General features: G+C 37.6%; 1 protein-coding gene across 8 annotated transcripts in view; it reads right to left on the bottom strand.

The window, feature by feature from the left end:
- Positions 1–22,829, bottom strand: part of SLC20A2 (solute carrier family 20 member 2) — a 106,488-nt gene that overhangs the window by 81,669 nt on the left and 1,990 nt on the right. For 2 of the 8 annotated variants that reach the window (XM_044225291.1, XM_044225293.1), the window contains exons 2-3: positions 20,044–20,227; positions 18,794–18,895 (exon numbers count right to left, since the gene is read on the bottom strand). The exons of 3 other annotated variants lie outside the window; for them this stretch is intronic. The gene's annotated coding sequence lies outside the window, so the exon portion shown is untranslated. Of the gene's footprint in view, positions 1–265; positions 397–18,793; positions 18,896–20,043; positions 21,305–22,829 lie in introns of those variants that run through there. 3 more of the 8 variants (XM_044225298.1, XM_044225295.1, XM_044225289.1) reach the window with 2 other exon arrangements.

Raw genomic sequence — 22,829 nt, 5'->3', positions numbered from 1 at the left:
CAACACCTGGTACCAATTACCAAGGGACTTGAGAAATCAAGAATGCTTTCTCTAACTTTTGACAGTTCCGCTGTCGATGGACGTGGTCTGTTGACATATTCATAAGAGATTCTAATTTCCCTTGCTACAAGAACCCAGTAGGTGGCTAGTTTCTTCCAGGAGTGGGCATGGTATAGCCTAGTCTCTTGACAGTAGACATATATAATTGTATCTCTTAAGCACTAAATAGCTCATTTAAAACAGTCCTCTGATGTTGGGTACTCACCTTTCAAAACAGCAAAAAACTACAGGATAAACAACTCAGCTCTAAGAACTGTAACAGCCCAGTAATTATAATAATCCAAGAAGCCATTCTCAAACACCACAGGCCAGTTCCTCTCTGTAGGTCTTGGCTCACTACAAGAAAAGCAGACAAACAGTACCGGGATATCTGTTGTTGTTGATTGTAGACTGTGAAATAATAGACAATTATTCATTTTAGACCTTAATGCAATCATTGTAAGCATTGGTTTCTTCTTCTTCTTGACATTATATTTTCCTGTCCCTCCGTTTGCCAGGAAAGGGTACGTTTCCCAATTCCTTGACTCACATCTGTTCCTAAAAATGCTCTTAAAAAAATGACTAAAAATTACTCTTTTTAGTTTCACAGACTCAGATTCTTTTATGTAAACATATTTAAAGGAGGGCTTCTTGATAAATCCAGATTTCTTTAAGGCTTCTTAAAATACTTTTTAAATAAGATGAATAGAAGCATAGGGGCACCTGGGTGGCTCAGTGGGTTAAAGCCTCTGCTTTCGGCTCAGGTCGTGGTTCCAGGGTTCTGGGATCGAGCCCCGCATCGGGCTCTCTGCTCAGCAGGGAGCCTGCTTCCCTTCCTCTCTCTGCCTGCCTCTCTGCCTACTTGTGATCTATCTGTCAAATTAAAAAAAAAAAAAAAAAAAAAGAATAGAAGCATAAAAGGATACCATATTAATACATTCCAACTAACATTCTGACTTTGAATAAAAAAAAAATCTTGTCCTTATTATTCCAGCTTTTAAGATTTTAAAGTAATCAGAAGCCAGTTAGACAAAGGGTATTCTCGTTGTTCATACACAGCATATCAGAATGATGTACACGCAACTCATGACATCAGACTAGTACCCACTGTCCTTTGTGTAAGTGTTAAATAAGCCATCTCTTCTCCTAAGAGTGTAGTTGGGGGGGCGCATTCAGGAAAAATAAGTAATATTAAACAGCCCCCAGACAATATCCAAAAGAACCTCTCTTAGACCGTTTACTAAAGAAATCACCATTAAATTAATCCTGGGCACGGAAGAAACAGGAAGACTAAAACACATTGAAGTTACTGTTCTTTAAAATGTGTTGGGACAATTCTGAGACACACAGAAAAAAAAAGTATTAAAAATAGCCAACAGAAGGACTAGGCAGCAGCTAAACATAAAGGCCAGGGGTGAGATCAAAATTAGAAACATATAATGTCTGAAGAACTGTCCATATAAGGGTGTCTTTAAATCAGTAACTAAGTTAGGATAATCCACTGGGGAAAATAAAGTTGCCATCATCATAATGGCTGATTCTCCATCTCTCATTCAGAAATCTCTGGAGAGTCTCAGGAGACAAAGATGACATGACTTTACGCTATTGTTTGGTAATGTTCAGTAGTGTTTGGAGATGTTTTCAAAGCTGGTCTCGACTTTCCTAGTCCCAGATGAGAAACTCCATATATTGATCTTTGATTCTTATAAAAGTACAGAAGAGCAATAGTAGAGGATTAAACTTCTGCTGAGCATTCCTTACCACAGCTAGTACGCCATATTTACTTTCCCCAACCCCACGGATTTCCAGATTCCCCAGAGTAGCCTGCTGTTTGTTGACTGCCGTTTACACATTCATTAGACTCTCAAGGAACTCCTTTAAACCTGGTGTCAACACGAGAGAAATGAAATAAAGAAGGATCCTAGCTTCTAGGAGTTCAGTGTAATGTGGAAGATAGTAATAGACAAGATATTATAATACACTTTAAGGCCTATAAGTTTGTACAGAAGTAGCGCTGCAATTCTCTTTGGGGGTTGGGGAGGGTTGTTTTATGATTAAAATGACCAGGCGGAGAAAGGGTAAAAGGCATTTTAGACAGAGCAAGCAGTACAGGCAAAAGCTCAGAGGGAGGAAATAACATGGAATGTTCTGGGAATAGCAAAAGTCTATATCCAGAGAGCAAGTGGTGAGATACGAATCGGAGAGGAGGCAGAAGATCAGGCTGAAGAGGTAGATCTGCACTGGGCGGCTGAGGACCTTAAGGGCCACGCTAACACGTCTGGCCATCATCCTGTAGCCCTGAGGCTCTCAAGTCTGGCCACACATTAAAATCTCCTGGGAAGCTTTAAAACAAAATATTGATGCCCAGTATTTGTCAGTATCAATTGACTGGTCTAGGATGGGACCTGGGTACTTCTTTAAAAACTTCCCATGGGATTCTAGTATGTGGTTTTGGGGGAGAACCACTGCTGTAGGCAACAGGGAATCAATACAACTCTGTAAGCAGGATGGTGATGTAAAAACATTAAAAAAAAAAAAAAAAAAGTTCACTGGGCAACAGTGTGAGAGATTACAGGCACAGAGCCAGAGGAGGAGTATCAGTGCATATGCTCCTGGATCCTGGATACAGGCTAGAGAGGAGTCCAAGCCAGCAGTCATCAACATTGTGTGGCTCACTGACCTGCGTGAAAGTCAATGATAAATGCTAAAAGCCCTCTCCTTAGGAAAAACGCACATATGTCAAAAGATATATGTTCAATTTCTAGGGCTTATGAACCTCTTTGAGTATGATAAATTCAAATTTAAAAACCCTGACCTAAAAGCAGGGATGAGAAAGAGGAAAAACTCCTGAGACAGAATCAATCGCTGAGAGGATGCTTAGGTAAGGGAAAGAAGGGGAGTTAAGGATGACACCACCACTTCCAGCTTGAGCTCTAACTAATACATGCACGTTGTGCACTCGCGTAAGCATCAGCAACCATACCGATTGTGAACACGTATGTATCTCACTGAATTTTCCCAATTCTGTAAGACAGATGGCTACCATATTGATTTTAGAACTGAGGAAACTGAGATTTAGAGACAGACATTAAGTAACTTGTCCAATGCCACGTGGCAACAGAGCAATAGAGCTGGAACTTAATCCAAGACAGTAGGACTCAGAGCTCACAGTGTTAGCCTCCTCCAGGGCTACCTCTGGTGAGTGGTACCCATGGATGAAAAAGAGGAGACAGGAGAAGAGAGCAGAAGCAGGTTAAGAATGAGAGGAGGAAGGAGTGCGGTGGGGATACAAAAAAATTAGTTTTTAGATGTGCTATTTTCAAGACAGAATAAGACATACAGATGACAGTTACTGCTGAATCAGGAAAAAGAGAAAGGGGTTACGAGGTCAGAGCAGAAGATACAGAATAGATACCGAGTTCTCCCGATGGACCCAGCACCATACTTTCTGACAATGCTTAGGGGCACCAGCACGATCTTTCATGGGAAATCAAGGCCAGTCAGTGAGTGGTGGAGCCCATCTTAAACCCTGACCTAAACTCCTAGGGCCCTATAAAAAGGAGTGGAAACCATGGCGTCCCAAGTGGCCTTATCCCCCAATCTATTTTAAAACTGCTAGTGGGAGACACAGGGCTTGTTTTTTAAAAAGCTTTCTATAAAATAATTTGGACAATATCCATTTTTATAACCTGAAGTTCTTTTACACTGTTTTGACTACTTGAGGAATAATAAAAGATATCTCTATTAACCAACTTAAACAAACATTAGAGATCCATTTCCACAGGGCAGTATGCACACCGAGGGGCACACATATGTAAATGGCACAGCAGGACGGCAGTTCTCTGGTGTGTTACCATGATGGAGTCAGGTCTCTGACAATTAGTCTAATGGAGATAGTGTGCCTGTTTCCTGAGGCCACGGCAAGTGGCGAAATTCCCTTTTTTCCTCTTTTTGTAGCTTGAAAAGAATGTGGTTTTTCTTCTCTCTAAAGTCACGAAAAATAAAATCTTCAACCATACTTACTCTACAAGTCTAGACAAGCTACCTACTTTAGGTTTAACAGCGGAATAATGCATTCATCACAGTTTCAGATAAAAAACCTATTACAGTTGCTGGGGGGTCGAGGGGGAGGGATAGGGTGGCTGGGTTATGGACACTGGGGAGGGTATGTGTATGGTGAATGTTGTGAAATGTGTAAGCCTGATGATTCATAGACCTGTACTCCTGGGGCAAATGATACATTATATGTTAAAAAGAAAAAAAAAACAACCTATTACAGTTCAATGTTGCAGTATCTATACGGATAATCATGTAATCTGTGAGTCAAAAACACTCCTTCTATAAAAGTACTTTTAAAGAGCCTACAATAGTATCCTGGAATTGTCTCCTATTTAAGAATTAAAGTACCTGAGAGAAATATAAAATTCCAATTAACAGTGTTTTAAAGTCCTGTTAAACAGTTTATCACTGAGAACAAGAACGCTTTCTACAGCCCTACCCCAGTCACCCATCACTATGACTGAAGGGGTCTACTGGGAAGTCACTGCTTTCTAGACGTGCCCACCCCATTACTGGAGAAATCTCACCAGAGCTCAGATCAAGTCAAAATCCTTAGCCTTGTAATATTCATTCATTCATTCATTCATTCATTCATTCATTCAAACATTTACTGGGCACATTTTCTTGTCTTCCTATTCCTTCACCTACAAGGGTTGCCACCATTGTTCTTTTACACCCTTTCCTTCAGATCCAAAAACCAAACTCCTTCAGCATTGGTGAGCTTCTGGGTTCACGTCTCAGTCCATCCCTCCTTCAGGTCCATCCCTCCCATCAAGTCTTCCTCCTTTCCTGTGTCTCACCTCAAATGTGGTTTTCAGAGGCAAAACAACCCATCAAATGTGGTCCACATGGCTCATATTTTTAACAGCCACATCACAGAGCTAGCCCACATAAGCCCGTGGGCAAATCAGCTCCTCGATCTTTTTATCTTAGGTGCATCTGAGATTGTCCTCCCTGCCTAAGCATTCCTCAGTTCCTGCAGATGTTTATCCTCAGTATTTTTCATCTTGCTGATTTCAGAACATTATTATGACCTATTCAGGTTATTCTGAGCCTGGAGTCTGCTAGCTATAGCATTAGCCATCTCTCCTAGGCTTGTGCCACCTAGAAATTAGAAACATATTTCAATCCAGATCTTTACAGAAAAAGGATACTGTGATTAAAAACGTGCTATCAATGACAATTCAGTACTCTACAGGTTCTGCAGACTAAGTACTATTCTCTGATATCTGTGTTACCAACTTTTTTTTTAAAGATTTTATTTATTTATTTGACAGAGAGAGATCACAAGCAGCAGAGAGGCAGGCAGAGAGAGAGGAGGAAGCAGGCTCCCCGCTGAGCAGAGAGCCCAATGCGGGGCTCGATCCCAGGACCCTGGGATCATGACCTGAGCCGAAGGCAGTGGCTTAACCCACTGAACCACCCAGGCGCCCCTGTGTTACCAATTTTTAACCAGTTTGAGGGGCAATAAAAATCCCTTTAAAAAGGTAATAAAAGCCATTAAATGTACAATGTATACACACCTTTTCAATCAACATCAGACAGTTCAAGGACCCCTCATGAAGCCCATCTGATGGCCACTCATTAAGGTACTCCATGTTAGGGATTCTAGGACCTATGAAAAATGTTTCTGGCCACAAGGATTTATTAATATCCATTTCTAAAATAACTGATTCCCCTATCTAATGTCTAACTTAATACCTAGGAGCTAATTAGCTGGAAATCAACTGACATTATTAGTCCATTAATTCTCAGTATCAAAGAAAGTATCCAGAAACTAGGAAATCTGACCAAAACCAAACCATGGATTATAAGAATACTTTACAAACAAAAGCAAAAATACCTAAGCTTAAATATACAAAGATACACCATCGTTTGTGGTAAATTTTTAAAAAATTAAATAAAAAGAGTTAATGCTCTGTCTATTCACAGGCAAATGGGTCAATATATCATATTGAAAATGTTATTCATTTTTTGAAAGTAAGACTTAGATCTGTATTGACCTAAAGAAATGTCCATGATATATTAAGGAGGAAACATTTCATAATAATGTATAGAATACGATCCTATTTAAAAAAAATTCATAAACCTTATATCGTTAAACAAACTTTTATGAATACAGAAAAAGAAGAATTCACATCAGGCTATGAACAATTTGTGGGGTACTAATTCTTTTTGTCTATACTCATATTTGCATAGTTTCACTTGTTACACTTTTTGCCAAGTAAAAATTAAAATAAAGAAATAAAAACTAAATAAGGCTGACAATAGGATCTATCAATAAAACCTGAGACCTCTCACTGCAACACCCCTTGCAGGTTTCCTAAATGCCCAATTTCCCAAAAAGCATCCTGCCCACTATATGCCCCAGATGAAACTTAGTTTCCTTTTGACTTGTCAATGACTTAGAGTTTCTCCCTGTTTGGGGTATTTCATTCCAAAGGTAGGCATTCTTCTGTTACACATATTAAAGCTCTGTTACAGTTTCAATGTGTCCACAAGTGTGGGTACCCTCCCCTCTAGGAAAACAGGCATCCCCACAGAGCCATAAATAAAAGGTACCTGGAACCCACATGAGTCCGATACATTAGAGATGGATGCTCACAGCACAAACGCTACCGAATTCTAAGGTGAAGAAATAGGAGCAGAGAGGCCATTCCTGCTGGGTCAGGGGCTCTCAACTCGGGCTAAACACTACCTGGGCATATTTTTAAAATACCAAGGCCTGGGCACCACTTCCAGAATCTAATTTAACTGGCCCAGGGAGGGGTGCTTGTTTCACTTTTAAATTGACCGACAATATTCAAATGAGCACCTTAAGAACCACTGCTTTCTACATTTTGTTTCCTTTTCTTCTACCAATTTTTAGAGCTTTTCTTTTATTAGTTATTTTAAGACTATTAGATATATTTGTGAAAGCCAGAACTGATCAACCATCTAATGCCTGTCCACCACACATAATTTATATTGTCTTTCTCCTGACTTTTGATGCCCAACTTCAGTAACAATTACTTAAATCTATGGGTATTACCATTAGGAGCTCTTCACATGTCAACAGCATTAGTAGCTTCGCCTTAATAATGACATCATTTATTTTTAATCTTGGAGACAATGAGTTTATAAAACATCTTAGGACCCCAAACATTATGTTGGAAAACAAATGTCCAACATTACTCATTATTTGAAATATTGCTGGATATTGATTAATGGACTTCCTGACTCTTCGTGCTCATCTTTACAAGTATTTTAAAATTCAACATCTACCACATTGCAAAGAACTGATAAAAAGAAAAAAGCATTACTTGAAATATGTCCCCCACTCAAATTTAGTATCTAAGAACTGCAATATACCCAAGAAAACTGTCAATACAATATGAAAGGGGATTCATTAACAAAATGAAATATTTATTTAGTACACATTATATTACAATACAAAAAGATCTGAAACTAATAATACACTATATGTTAACTAACTGAATTTAAATAAAAAATAAAAATTAAAAAACATAGTACAGTACAAAAAGGATTCAATACTTTGGACTGATGCTGCAAATTATACAGAAAGATATTTTAAAACAGAGGACACTATATTATTTATAATGGCTAGCATTAAGAAATACCTGCTCTTAATATCTACATATGGCATTAGCATGTATTTTCAAAAAAGCTTACAATGGTCCATTTAGAAAGTTCTGATCCAGGAACTGTAGTCCTAAGCATTTATCCCAGTGAAAGGAAAACTTAGGTCTACACAAAACACCTGTACACAAATGTTCACAGCAGCTTTGTGATAACCCAGAACTGTAAACAACTCAAATGTCCTTCCACGGCTAAACTGTGGTGCATCCACACCATGAAACAGAACTCAGCAATAAAAGAACAGAGTATTTGACACACACAACAATTTGAGTGGCTCTCACAAGCATTATGCTGAGTAAAACAAGCCAATCTCTAAAGATCACAAGCAGCATATGACTCCATTTATATAATATTCGCAGAGTAACAAAACTAGAAAGCTAGAGAACTAATTAGTGGTTACCAAGGGTTTGGGGAAATTATAAAAGAGAGCAAGAGGAAGCTTTGGGTTGATGGGTCAGGGATAGTCTCCTGTATCTTGATTGTGATGGTGGTTACACAAATATACATATGATCAAACTGCACAGAACCATACACACCACACACACACAAAGTGCATATAAAACTGGAGAAATCTGAGTAAGTGCCAGATGGCACCAGTGTCAATTTTCTGGTTTTGATCTTGTACTACAGCCACCTTTGGGGGAAAAATGGGTGAGGGACCAATGGGACCTCTCCGTATTTTTGCAATTCCCTATGAATCTGTAGTAATTTCAAAATAAAGGTGGTTGGTTTTTTTTTTTTTTTTGAAGTTTGAGGAAAACAATGAAAGTTTGAGGAAAATGTAAAGGGGGGTCACTTATTTAAGATACACATACCATTTTTCCTAATCAAGTGAAGGTGTAAATAAACAAAGGGGAAAGATAATAAGGATGGCTTCAATGTTTCTGAAGCATTTATTATGTGCCAGGAACTACAGCTTGTCTCATTTAACTCAACAATCCAATGAGAAGACTACTGATTAATATCCTCAGTGTTCAGAGGAAGAAACTGAAAGATAAGAAATCCAATCAAGATCACATGCTGACAAAGTAGTAAAGATGTCAAAAAGAGACAATGTCAAAGCAAAGAGGACTTTAAGAAGAAGTATCCTTTACATATCAAGAAGAGGTTTATAAAGTAGCTTAAAATAGGCAGAGTGGGTGAAATGCTACAGAGGTCAATCACAGTACAGGATGAATACTATGTCCTCCAAGAACTTAAAATTCCCAATACACATTAGCCTAGGAAGACTGAATGCACTTGACGAGAGATGTAGTTGAAACTGATTATTTTTCGTTAATCTTTCGGCTTTTGCTTAGAAATGAGAATAATAATTTCTCTTCTTTAAAAGATGATCACTGAATGAAAACAAGTAGATAAAAGTGTGCCAACATTCAGAAATAATACAAATAGGGCACTCAAAATGGAAGGAAAATTAAGCTGACTATAACAAAGCCCACTCACGAAAGAAAATGGAAAGGCTGTAAGATTGTGAAACGCAAGGCAGAAAAGTCTAAATTAGGTGAGAATAAAACATGAATCTGCATATAATGAACAATACGGGCTAGCAAGATGAATGTTTATTAGCAATAAAATAGTTTTAAATAAAATTATGCTGTTAAGATTGGTTTCAGTCTGGCTTAGAAAAAGCAGAAAGAAAATTTCAGCCCTCTTTTTCACTCCTTCAATTTAGATCATTGCATATTTTAACAGCATGTCAAAAAAACAGAAGCAATTCTAGGATAAATTCAATGCAAGTAAATGGGTGTTTTGGAGAAAGTTTCCTATTGCGGTTGCAAAGCGTCTGAGACAGGGTTGTTTTTTCAGGAGAAAATAACACCTCAATTTTAATTTTAAAGATCCAGTGAAACCCCAAGAAAATATGATTATTTAAAATATTGGGAGTATTAGCCATCCTTCTAAATTGTTGACAGTCAAGTAATCCGCTTAGTGTGCTGCTTGAAGTAAACAGGGTAATTGCAGTTGGCTCTGCCTTTAGGATCAGCTCTGATACAAAAGGTATTCTTTCCTCTTAAATTATCTTCTTAAAAGTAAATGAAAATGCAGTGATGATGTCCACACTGATTCTCTTAGAAGCTCTGTAAACTCCTAATTCAGGAAATAGCATGCAGGAATTTTACTCCACGTTCAAAAATCTCTCCACAGAAGATGTGAATAGAATGACCATACCACTAGTTCTTGTCCATGGCTTCAGTTAATAGAATAAAATGTGAAAGAGATTTTATACTTGGACTTTTCCATGCACAGATAAAGAGTAAAGAAGGGCCAAAAAGCAAATATATACAACTGGGGTTATCTGTCATACAGTCTTTATGGATTTCTCTGCTCTAAAGAAATCTCATGAGAGGTTAACTTATTTTTCCCAGGTAAAACCCTAATACATTTTTTATAAAAGCCATAACCTAGGCCATTTTGTATGGTATACAGATAACACATTAAAATCTTTCTAGGAGCACCTGGGACGCTCAGTTGGTTAAGCATCTCACTCTTGATTTTGGCTCAGGTCATTTTCTCAGGGTCCCAGGATCAAGTCCCATGTCGGGCTCCCTGCTCAGTGGATAGTCTGCTTCACCTTTCCTTTTTCCTCTCCCCATGCTCACATATGCTCACTCTCTCTAAAATAAATAAATCTTTAAAAAAATCTATTAATTTGGGGGGAATTATACCAAGTAAATATGTTTTCAGTAAAGCTTGATTCTAATCCATGGTGAGCACAAATTTCTAAAGTTCTTATAACTAAATATCCTCGAATAGAAATATTTTTAAGGTAGGATAATGACATTGTGGTTGTGTTTTGAGAAAGATTTCTTGAACATATTGAAATATTTACAGATGAATAATTTAATATCTGGGATATGCTCTAAAATAATATGGTAGGGAGGGGATTGGATGGAGTTTAAACAAGACTGGCCACAAAATGACAAGTAAAGCTGAGAGATGGGGACATGGGGATGAATTATTCTATCTTGTCTTCTTTGGTATGTGTTTGAAATTTTCCAACATAAAACTGTATATATCCTTGCAATAGGATACAAAATAAACTCAAATAACAAGGAATTCTGAGCAGAAATTCAAGTTTTGTTGTTTTTGGATACCACACCCAGCACAGAGCAACTTAGAGCTCAATCTCACAACCCTGAGATCATGACCTGAGCCGATATCAAGAGTTGGACACTTAATCGACTAAGCCACCCAGGCACCCCAGAAATTCAGGTTCTTAAATGCTTCCATTATGGAAAATCTCAGGCAATCATCTCACCCTGTGGTACAAGCTTCCAATTTCTAAAATGCAGGGATGGAACATGATTTCTAAGATTGTTTCCAGTTCTTAAGTTTTTACTCTTTGAGAAAGCTGTTTTATTCTTCCCAACAGAGTTTATTGTGTACAGTAACTGATTCTATACTGAGAAGGCACAGGTGCCTGAAGGCAAGATGTGATCTCAAAGCAGCTCTCTAGGTCCACTGATGCCACCCCTGCCAACAGCTCTCATCACATGAAAAAGAAAACTGGGGTGCCTGGCGGGGGTTCAATCAGTTAAGTATCTGCCTTTGGCTCAGGTCATGATCCCAGAGTCCTGGGATCAAGCCCCACATCGGGCTCCCTGCTCAACAGGGAGTCTGCTTCTTCTCCCTCTCAGTCTATCCCTCCCCCTGTTTGTGTGCGTGCTCTCTCTCTAAAAACAAATAAAGTCTTTTTTTGTTTTTTTAAGATTTTATTTATTTATTTGACAGAGAGAGACAGCGAGAGAGGGAATACAAGTAGGGGGAGTAGCAAGGAGAGAAGCAGACTTCCCGCTGAGCAGGGAGCCAAGGACTGCGATCATGCCCTAGCCAAAGGCAGAGGCTTAATGACTGAGCCACCCAGGTGCCCCAAAATAAATAATATCTTAAAAAAAAAAAAAAGAAAAAGAAAGAAAACAGAGAAGCAACCACATGATAAATATACCATATACCACTGTTTTTCATAGGCAAGGTGAAAATGCTCACACTTCAGAAATTTGCCTCAGATAAGGGTATAAAAGGCAGTCCCTTTAATGCAGCAATTTTTCCTAATTATCAAACAACACTTTCATAAATATATTTTGAAGACTTCTCATTGCAGTTTTGTTTATACCAGTGAAAAATCTGATACACAGATTACCATAAATCAGGGTTTAGCTAACTATATCGTTGTAGAGTCTTAAAATTGAATACCATGCAGCTATGCAAAAAAAAAAAAAAAAAAAAAAAAGAAGGTATTAACCCACAATTGGGGTATGGTCTATGGATATAGGAACCAACTCCAACTGAAAGTATGGTCTATGGATATAGGAACCAACTGAAAGACTCCCAATGGCCACAGCTAGAAAAATTAGAGCAATAAAGTTATACTGGATTTAACTCGAAAGTATCAATATCCATTGGTCTACACTGATTCAAATAAATGACTCAACAGAGATAAATGGGAGAGGACAGATAAATCTCCTGTGTAGAAGAATTCCAAATAATATAGGCAGAAATTTTGCTTTTGCCCTTCAGAAGGTAGAGCACAATTCTTGCTCCCTAAGTGTGGGCTGCCTTCCTTCCAGAGAGCACAAGAAAGCAAGCAGAGGAAAAAAAATAACTTTACAATACAAAAACCTGACAAACACCACCCCAGCCAGGATACCAAGGTCAATATCAACAATAAAGTCACACAGATAGGATGCACCCTTGAAATGATGTGATAAAAATAGCATTTCATCTCTGTGGCCTCCCTCAGTCTAACCCCATATAACCCCAGTCTAACCATGAGAAAAACATCAGACAATCCCAGCGCAGAGGCATTCTACAGTATCTGACCAGTACTTCTCAAAAGTGCCATGTCCTGCAGAACAGGGGAAGTCTGAGAAACAGTTACAGCCACAGAGATCCTAAGGAGACATGAGGATGTATTGTGGAATTGTGGATGGTATCCTGAAACAGAAGACATGAGGTAAAAACTAGGGAAATCTCAATAAAGCAAGGGCTTCAGTCAATTATAATATTATCAGTTTGGGTTCATTAATTGCGACAAATGCCCCACACTAATGTATGGGGGAATCTGGGAACTCTCTGTACTGTGTAATTTCCCTATAAATCCAAACTATTCTAAAATAAAAGGATTATTTTTAAAAAATTTAAAAAAATTTAGTAAGATATAAACTAACAACGATGTGAAATTATGGCCAATATATAATGACAAGTATTACTAGACAATATCCATGCTATGAACTTATTTTTGTTTTAAAAATATACATATATGTATTTTATTACGTTTGCATGATTATACATCAAAATGTTAACCTCTGAATGGTAGTTTCTAGTGATTTTCACCACCCCCTTATACTTTTCTATATTATCTGACTTTATTCTTTCCACTAAGCATTGATTACTTTGAACATTGAGCCTTCTATAACCTTATATACTATAAACAAAGTTTATATTTTTGGGAAAAAGTTAAGCATACAGCACAAGATTAATAAAAGTACCCCCTGGTTCAAAATAACATGCATTTATAAAGGTAAATTTTACTTTTCCAAGAGGAAATATTCTATTTTTTGAAGATTTGAGAAAGAGTGAGCATGCGAGCAGGGAGAGGGGCAGAGACAGAGGGAGAAAAGCAGACTCCTCACTGAGCACAGAGCCAATGCAGGGCTCCTTCCCAGGACCCTGAGATCATGCATGACCTGAGCCAAAACCAAGAGTTGGACGCTTAACCACTTAGTCACCCAGGTGCCCCAAGGAGAAATAATTTAAAAGTTAGTATGGAAAAATGAATGAAAGCATGAGATTTAACCAAACTTAGCTTAAATTCCGGGTTTTACCACTTACTGGTGTGACCTTGGGCAGTTCAATAACCTCCCTCAATGTCCTCATTTTTATAGTAGGAAATACGTAACACAACAAACCTATTGTTCTGCAGAACTGCCCTAGCATTTACTCCCTTGTCAATGTAAACATACATTATACATTATATATGAATGGATAGTATATAAAAACTATTTCATAACATCAAATTTTATTAGAAAGAATTACATTAGCAGTAGCAAAGAGTTCAGTGTATGTCAAGAGCCTGGCCCTACTTCTGGACTCTAAAAGCCAAGAAAAAAATAAATCATTATTAGAAAAATTTAGTTCTGGGACACCTCGGTGGCTCAGTTGATTAAGCATCTGCTTTCAGCTCAGGTCATGATCCTGGGGTCCTGGGATCGAGCCCCACATCCGTCTCCTTGTTTAATGGGGAGCCTGCTTCTCCCTCTGCCTGCTGCTCCCCTGCTTGCATGCTCTCTCTCAATCTAATAAATAAAATCTTAAAAAAAAAAAAAAAAGTCTAGTTTCTCTAAGAACTTAACAGGGACAAAACAGTAAAAGACAAAAACGTACCTCAGCTCATTCTACATCATCTGCAGCAATTTCCCAAATACCTCTGCTAACTAAGTATTATGGGGATTAAACATGTCATTATTAACATGCCCACAGACCGGAGAATCTTCCAGAGAACACAAGTGAAAGCTACTTTTCTAATCACAACCAGCTTAAACTAAGTTTTGGATAATTAATATATCAAGTCTCCTTTTCTATGGAAATAGTTTCCCTATCTATGACTATAATGTCAATATGAATAAATACCAACCATAAGATACAAACTAAACTATTTAAATCTCATGACTGTAAATCATGAACTTTAATAGAGATGCTCTAAATAAGACATATATTTTGATCTGTAACACAATTCTGGGCTGGTTGTTTTATCTTTAAATCACAATATGACAGACCGGTCTAATCTTGTTATGACTGAGTGGACTTTTATAACAAGGCCAAAACACCCAGAGCAGAAGAATCAATTTGTTTCATCAAATGAAAAGTTTGCCCAGCCTAATTTATCATATAGTCTAGTACACACAACCCTTATCTTAAAGACCCATTAATTTAGGAAAAAATTAATCAACCATGAACAAAGTAATATTAAATTATTGGGCCAATTTTTCCTACTACATAAGAAAATGCAGGCTGTTCAGTTTGGTTCTGTTAAAGGAAGTTAATTTAAACACCTTTTAAAATAACAAAAACATAGATAAAATTTGGGAAATCTCTTCAGGTTGGTATATATAATCCAGTGTGGGGACTACAGCTATACAAAGACCGATTTTATAACATATTCAAAAGTTTCTGTCCCCAGTAAGTCTTACCCAACTTTCCCAAAAGCAATCATTACACAGATCTATTCCAATGATGTTGTCACTCTTGCTAAATAGTTTATAGAAGCCTGTGGCACACTTTTGTCAAATACATTTAATGGTAGCAAATTTTAAATTCTCTGAGAACAGCTCTGATTTATGGGAACAGACAACTGTCACTGAGAACTACAACTGGCAAACAGATCAAATAACCTCCTTTTGACTTAAAAAAAAAAAAGGATACTGACTACAAGGTTTTGAGTAAGTTTAGTTTTCTTAAAAACTATTAAAATCAAATTTAAAATGGGAATTCCAAGCATTCTGAGCAGCAATATTATAATGAAATGAAAGTATAATCCTATATCGTGTACTCCAAATTTTAAATAATAATTGAATAAAGGACCATAACTGGTACCTCATATATATTATCTCAGTTAATACATAGAACACTCCTAAATAATTATCACTATTTCAAGGGGAAGACACAGAGTCTGAGTGCTCTGAGTAACCTGCCCACGTAATAAGGGAGACATCAGCAATTATATCACAGTCAGAATTTATACACAATATATAGTCACGGTTATATATGTATGATACCTAACTTTCTTAGGTTTTTGACCTACACAATTGGTCTGTTCCTGTAACAGCTACTATACATGTGTATTTTAGCATTTGCTATCCTGTACTGCAATCATCTACTTACCAATTTTCCCTTCCAGAGAGAATAGACTATGCTTTGTTCATCTCTGTAATCCCAGAACATAGTCCTGTATTTCGCACATCTACATAAATTTCTTCTTAGTGGCTTATCCACAGTTCTGATGTTAATTTTACTAGCTGCTCATAGGTAGTGAATATTACAGAAACATTATCAGACCAGTAGCCATTCCTTCAGCTTCAAGATGCTCAACCACCACCACAATTAGAGAAGGCTCAGCCAGAAAGAATGTTCCATACAATCGACCCCAGTGTGTATGGTTATTCTTAAAATCTGAAGCAGCACATTATGTGTACAGGGCTCTTGTTTTTTTAAGTTTCATAAAGCTGCATCTACACTTACATTAGTCTACTTCTAGTAGTTCAGATACATTATAGAAAACTCAGTTACAGAATCACTCCACATTCAGTATATACAAAAATTATGGAAAAACATAAGACAACATATCATCAACAGCATAAAATAAAAGCTTGCCAATAAGCTACCTTTTCATTATAACATGACTACAGAGTCCAGAGGGGCAAAACCATACAATTTATGTGCTTTCCCACATGAGAAACTAACAGAGTCAGATGTTAACGGCATTTTTGAGAATGTTACAGTGTAATTATAAAATGACACAGGTTAATATTTAAGGCGACATCAAATCTCTCAAAATAAAATGAATGTTTACAAGATTAAGTTTCTGTTCTGTTAATCATTAAATAAAGGCGTTGGAACTTAAACGGAAATGTAAAAATACAGGTGACCTAGAACTCAAACTAGTTAACAGAATTAATGGTATTTTTCCTTCAGTTAGGGGACCTTTTACCTAAAAAATGTTAAAGCATGTGGTTTGTTTTCAGTTTTCTTTCCAGTTCTAGAAATTGACTATGAATCGTTTTCTAGTATTTACCTTTCTCTTCCCACCTTCCACCCACTCCTATCCCCAAACCTGGTTTGGATGTCTTTTTTAATCTTTCAAAACAAGGGAGTGAATTCAAATGTCACGAACTCTTGGATAAAAAGTTAAAATGACAGCATCACAGGACTATCCTGACTTTCTTTAAAGTAGTATTAGTCTTCTAGAATACTAATCTAATTCTTAGAAGCAGAAAACACAGGAAGCTCAATGTTCCAAGAAAAGTTAATAATAATTGATTCATCCTGGCTACCCAGGAAATACACAGCAAGAATCTGTGTTCTATGCAAATACTGACAACAAATCCATCTAGTAATACCTACCACCCGGGGACAAGAAAAACAGAAATAGAGCTCACAAGGCAAATGCACAATGACTATAAAGTACAGAAAGAAAACATCAGCAATTAAGAGGTGAGAAGGGATCAGAGCTGCATGAAACACAATAGGTCAGGGAGCTTATACTGACAGAGGTAGATGGGGCAGTGGAAAAGACAAGATCACCACTGATGGGAGATGAGAGTGGGATGCAAGTGGACAGGGAGTGATTTGGACACAGGTGAGGGGTAAAATAGGAAGGAGCTAGAGATGACAGAAGCTGAACTGCAAGAGATAACAACAAAAGACTTGGAGGCAACAGAGTAGGAAGGAGGCCCACCCAAGGAAATGGACAGTAAGAACAGAAATCACTTTCAAAGGGAGGCTGAATCATGGAAAAGGCAGGAAGTAGGCAAAACACAGATAGCAAGTAAGGAATTCTGGACAGATGGGGAAAAAAAAGGTAAAAGTGACACGAGGTGATAAATAGATAAGGTAGAGAGGAGAAAAATGGGTGAAGCAAATAGGCCTACCAGGGAAGGAAATATTTATAAAAAAATGGTTTCTGGAATTTCAGCTTATTAAATTTTAAAAGCTGCTCTTTTGCCTACATTCCTCTCTGCTGCATAAAACCTGATTCATAAAAATAGAGGTTTCCTCAATTTACAAAGAAGAAAACTATGGATCAGGTCAACTGACTCAGCTGCAAAAGTAAGAAGGGTTGAAAACAATAAAATTTACTATTAATGATTTTAGTTGTAAGCCACAAACCAATTTTTATACTGAAAATGTGAATATACACATTAATGACCAAATGCTTCATTTGTTAGGTACAAAAGCTTTTCTCTCCTGCTTCATTTGCTAGTTACAAAAGTGCTCTCTCCCCTCTTCCTTTCCTCTCTCTCTGCACTTAACCAGCATTTGGAGAAATCCCTGCTTCTTACTGCTTCCCCCAAAAAGGAAAGTGCAGAGTAAGAAGGTAGTATTTATATCAACATTGCTAAGAAGAAGTTTGATGGAGGTTTAAAACAAGTTTAAAAGAGTAATGGTTAAAAGATGTTGTAAATTTTCTATAAGTTTTTACAATCCATGTTATTCTGGTCTCCTAGATAACTAAAAACACAACACAGACATCATCCTTCATTTCCACCTAAAAAGAGTAGAGGAAAACCAAACATTGAACAAGAATATAAAAATAGTTAAGAAGAGCAAATCTGAAAAACGAATGGAAATTATTCTATTCTTGATCTTAAAAAATAACCTTGGGCAGGAGAGAACAATAATAGAGATCTATTTATGAAGATGTAATTCTTATTTTTAAACTGAAAAAAATATGGTCATTAGATCTTCAGGCTAAAAAAATTGTGCAAGAAAAAGCAGGCACACAGAGAGGCTGAGAGTAGATAAAAGATGAATCTAAAGCTGCAAGACTGTGAACAAACAGCAGCGCATTATGAAGAAGCAATTCATCAACATTCTGTCCCTGTAGTAATTACCGAGCTGAAGCTGGTTTCTGTAGCCCTTCCCATTTCTCCTACTATAGCCACTAGTTCTCCAACCACATGAAATAAAACTCTGTTCATGAGGGGACTACCAGCTATTGCAGTAGAGGAAAGTAACTCAAATATTATACACAAAAGCAGCTGGGTTAACAGAGGTGCTGTAAGAAACATGTAAAGATATGTGCTAGAGTCTTTCACTCATATTTTCAGAACTATCTTCTTTCAACTCCTCAAAACTTTGAAATGGTATTGGTGTGCTTCTTGAAATCTGCCTTTTCTTCTTCTTCTTCTTTTTTTTTTTTTTAACCACTCTTCCATGAATATCTTAATGAGTCACTTGGCCATATAGTCCATTCACAGGCATCATGAACATATTATTATCGACTTCTGGAAATGGATGCTGCTCCACAGGCTTCAGGAGACTTTTTGAAGGAACAAACCTGGTTCTTTGGTCTCTGTTGAGGACATGCTCAAAACAGGATTCTCTCTAATACTCAAAGACGACATGGAAGCCAAGCTGAGCTTTTTCCAAAGTAAGATACCTTAAAAAAAATTTTTTTACAAAAGTTAAAAATCAACCAGATTTTAAAAACATGAAACTCTAATAAAACAGCACAAATTCTCACACAGTACTACATTTTAACTAAGATTAAAAAATAAGTAATTTAAATAAAAAAATTTTAACCTTTCACTTCAGCTTTAAATACACTATATTTTCAAGAAACTTTAACAAAGCATCACAAAGTACACAATAAAAATACTGCAAATAATGGACAGTTCCTGAAATTAATACAAAAACATCTGTTAAAATTGTAAAGAAATTCTGGTGATTGAAGTTTTAATCTTTACCATGGCCAGGACAGAAATCAGGCTTTGAGAAAACACAAATTTTGCTGCATTCATGTATTACTTGGAAATTGTGTGACCAAGCACGGTTTATATTAAGCTGTAAAATGAGCTACTGAATTGACTTGGAAAATTTCTTCCAGCCATAAAATTCTGAAATTACATGTTATCTGGTGATACAATCTTGGTACCACTGCACCAGCTCTAGGCAAGTCATCTGATTTTGCCTCACTTTTCTTATCTATAAAATACAAGGTTGGTACTTACAGAGGGAGGCGGGTACTAGGATCACTTAAGGATCCTTTAAAATACAGATACCCAGGCCCAGCTCTAAAGAATCTGAATCTTTAGGAGGAGGCTAAGAGATCTGTTACTTTCATCATAAACCCTGGGTCATTCTGACCGACACTCCTACTTAAAGAACCACTGCACTAGATCAGCACTGGATCACATTCAGGATCCTGCTCTGAAAACCCTAAAATTCATCCAATGGGGCAATAGAGATTTTATCAAATTATCCCATACTGATAGAACAAAAATAAATGAATCAGTGCTTCATCTTCTCTTTCCCTAACACCCCCCATTTAGAGAAGAACTTGAAATTAAGATTAAAGCTAACTCACCAGTCGGAAAAACACTTCAACATAGATTATTTTAACTCCAATTATTTCCTAGGATGTTTAAATAGAACACAAGGGTGCGACAATATCTATAGTTATAAGCTGCTTCCCTGACAGGCCATGTGCTGATATTAAAGTGACAACTCAAATTATAAAGCCATCCCCAAGACAAACAACATGACCTCCTGCCCAGCAGAAAGGATCTAAAACACAGAATACTATACCTGCAGAGCGTGTGTCCTCCCTGGCTGCTAACCAGGACTGGGGCCCATGCTTCATTCAAGGGCATTTCCTCCTCTGATTCCTGGACAGTGGGGGTGCTGACGTATGTACTCCCCTATCTCTGGAGTCGTTTAGATTCAGTGACTCTGTTGATGCCCAACACCCCCAAAATAATACTGTCAGCTCCTGACAAAAGGGACACAAAAGTGGGTTTTCAGAGAATCCCATTTCTCTTCATCTTGCTTCATCTTGCAGCCCCACATCCAATTCCACACAACTTCAGGATCACTTCACTCCAGGTCTGTCATCCAATCAACAACACAATTTTAACAGTTTTTTTTCCACCAAAATAATAGTTCTTGGTTTGAAGAGGCCTCCTGGCCCCAACAGTGCTCTCTACTGCCCAAAACAAGCTGAAAAAGTGGATCGAGATTCCACGTAAGGACAAAGCAAATGGGTAGAAGCACATAGGAAACTTTCAGTAACACTCACTTCCTGGTAAATTACTACCACTAGGGATGAATCTAGTAAGTGTTTAAAAAAGAAAAGCAGTAAGACATCAAGTTATCATTCAATATTATAGCTCACGTAAGTTTTCCTGCTGAATCACTGTCCTAGAATTCAGTACCTACAAAGAGTTATAACCCTCGTTTAGCTCTGAGATTCAAAATTCAGTTTCTTTCCCCTTGCCTTTAGTCATTTCAAAACACTGTCCCGTAACCATTTGTCAGACGCTTGTATTTGGAAAATCCACAGCATTGTTTCTGCAGTGCAGTCATTGCAATCTTTTATGCTATTCTGAAATCTGAAAGAGGCTTTTACAGTTGAAAAAGTAGAATCAACTTTTAGATCTCTCTTCTTTGGTAAAGTAAATTTCCCACAGAAATGACACTGTCTGCGGGGGCCAGACCACCTGGGTTCATAGCCAGTCTCCCTATTTACTATTTGCACTGTGATTTTGGGCAAGTAACTTAATTACCCTCCTGTGCCTCAGTTCCCTCATTTTAAAAAGGGAATTCTAACTGTACCTATTACTTCAAAAGATCATTATGAGATTCATATAAATTAACAGGCAAAGCCTCCAGGAACAGTATCTGGCACATTTTAAGCACTATGTTAACTCTTATTATTACGTTGTTTCATTTAACTGCAAATTCTCATACTGTTGTACACAATGTTTGCCTACTAAAATACTACCTACTTGAAGACTGGAATCACATTTTCAGTATCTCTGACGTTTCCCCTATGGTATCTAACATTCACTCAGAAAGCAAATATTAAAGGGAGCCTGGCTGGCTCAGGGGGTTAAAGCCTCTGCCTTCCACTCAGATCATGATCCCAGGGTCCTGGGATCAAGCCCTGCATTGCTCTCTCTGCTCAGCGGGGAGCCTGCTTCCCTCTCTCTCTGTGCCTACTTGTGATCTCTGTCAAATAAATAAATAAAATCTTTTAAAAAAATAATAAAAAAGAAAGCAAATATAAACCTACTCTGTAGATATTATTATACTGTATAAATAAGGAAACAGTACCTTATCAATAGTACCTTATCAATATATATTCTCTGCCCTCAAGTAGCCTCTATTTTAGATGGGGAAAACAAAACACGGAAATGCTCATATAACAGTATAAAGCCATAAAGGATTAAATGCCAAAGTACGTGGCATAAACATCGAACATTCAAAGATCTTTTTGTGGGCTGAAGATTCTGAGAAGGAGGTAAACTGGAGTGGCCGGGCCACTGAAGTGGGATCTTCAGTAGTGCAAAGAAAAGAGGATTCCGATGTATTTTTGTCCATTCTACAGTCACTGAGTGAGTACCTTCTGTATGTCAGGCTCTGTTCTCAGCTCTGGAGATATGGCAATGAGTGAAAGAAAAGATCCCTGCTCTCTGGAGCTTCAAAGGGCACTCCACATGAGAGCCAAGTTTTGAAGGAATGAGAAGAGCTTATCTCCCAAAAGGATGAAACAACATTGCTTAAATGCCTTACAAACAGGAGCCAATGCTGGCATCACAGTCGCTCTGACTTTCCAACAACGACAAACATACAGAAATGGTCGCCATGAAAAATTCAGTTAACTTCCATGTACTGTATTCTAAATGTTCCATTGTTCGTAAAACACATCAAAGGGATATTCTCCATATTTCTGGATACAAATAACATACAAGAGATTTTAAACACATAGAGTTAATACTACTGGATTGATTTTCATAACAGAGGCCACTGGAGGCCCAGTTCCTAAATTCTGCCCAAATGAAAAACCCATTAATGCTTTGCGGTATACCCCTGAGCTTTGTCTCTACCCCCAATCCACCCCCTTTTTCCTTTCTTCACTTGCCCTACCAGCGGCTGCCCACAAATATCAAACATCTACAAGGAAAGTGCCTGAAGATGCATGTGGTGACAAGATGACAAGAATCTGTTAATCACAATGGGTGGAAGGATTAACTCCAAAAGAAAATACGTGCCTTTTTTTCTTCTTCTATTGTTCCATGGAAGACAGCTCTCTACTTATCCCCTCCCCAAAAGAAGGCCTGGAGGTAAACGAGCCCTCTTATAAATACTGAACAGCAAAGCATTCCCAATCTCTTCCTCTCCAACAACTGGACCACTAGAATCAGGAGACAGGTTAAGTCCAATGTGCACTCATCACAAATAAGATGCATTTTTCCAAAACATCTCCCTTGTCCTCTCCAGTCCTTTTCATCTACTTCCACTCTCACAAGTTGCAAACTGTTAGACCTCACCATCACTCTCATCATTGTTATGCCTATACAAATCATTGTATT

Source organism: Neovison vison, chromosome 11, assembly GCF_020171115.1.
Source record: "Neovison vison isolate M4711 chromosome 11, ASM_NN_V1, whole genome shotgun sequence".
NCBI classification, from domain to species: Eukaryota; Metazoa; Chordata; class Mammalia; order Carnivora; family Mustelidae; genus Neogale; species Neogale vison.
The sequence above is the reverse complement of the archived record's forward strand: the minus strand, read 5'-3'. Positions and strand labels throughout refer to the sequence as shown.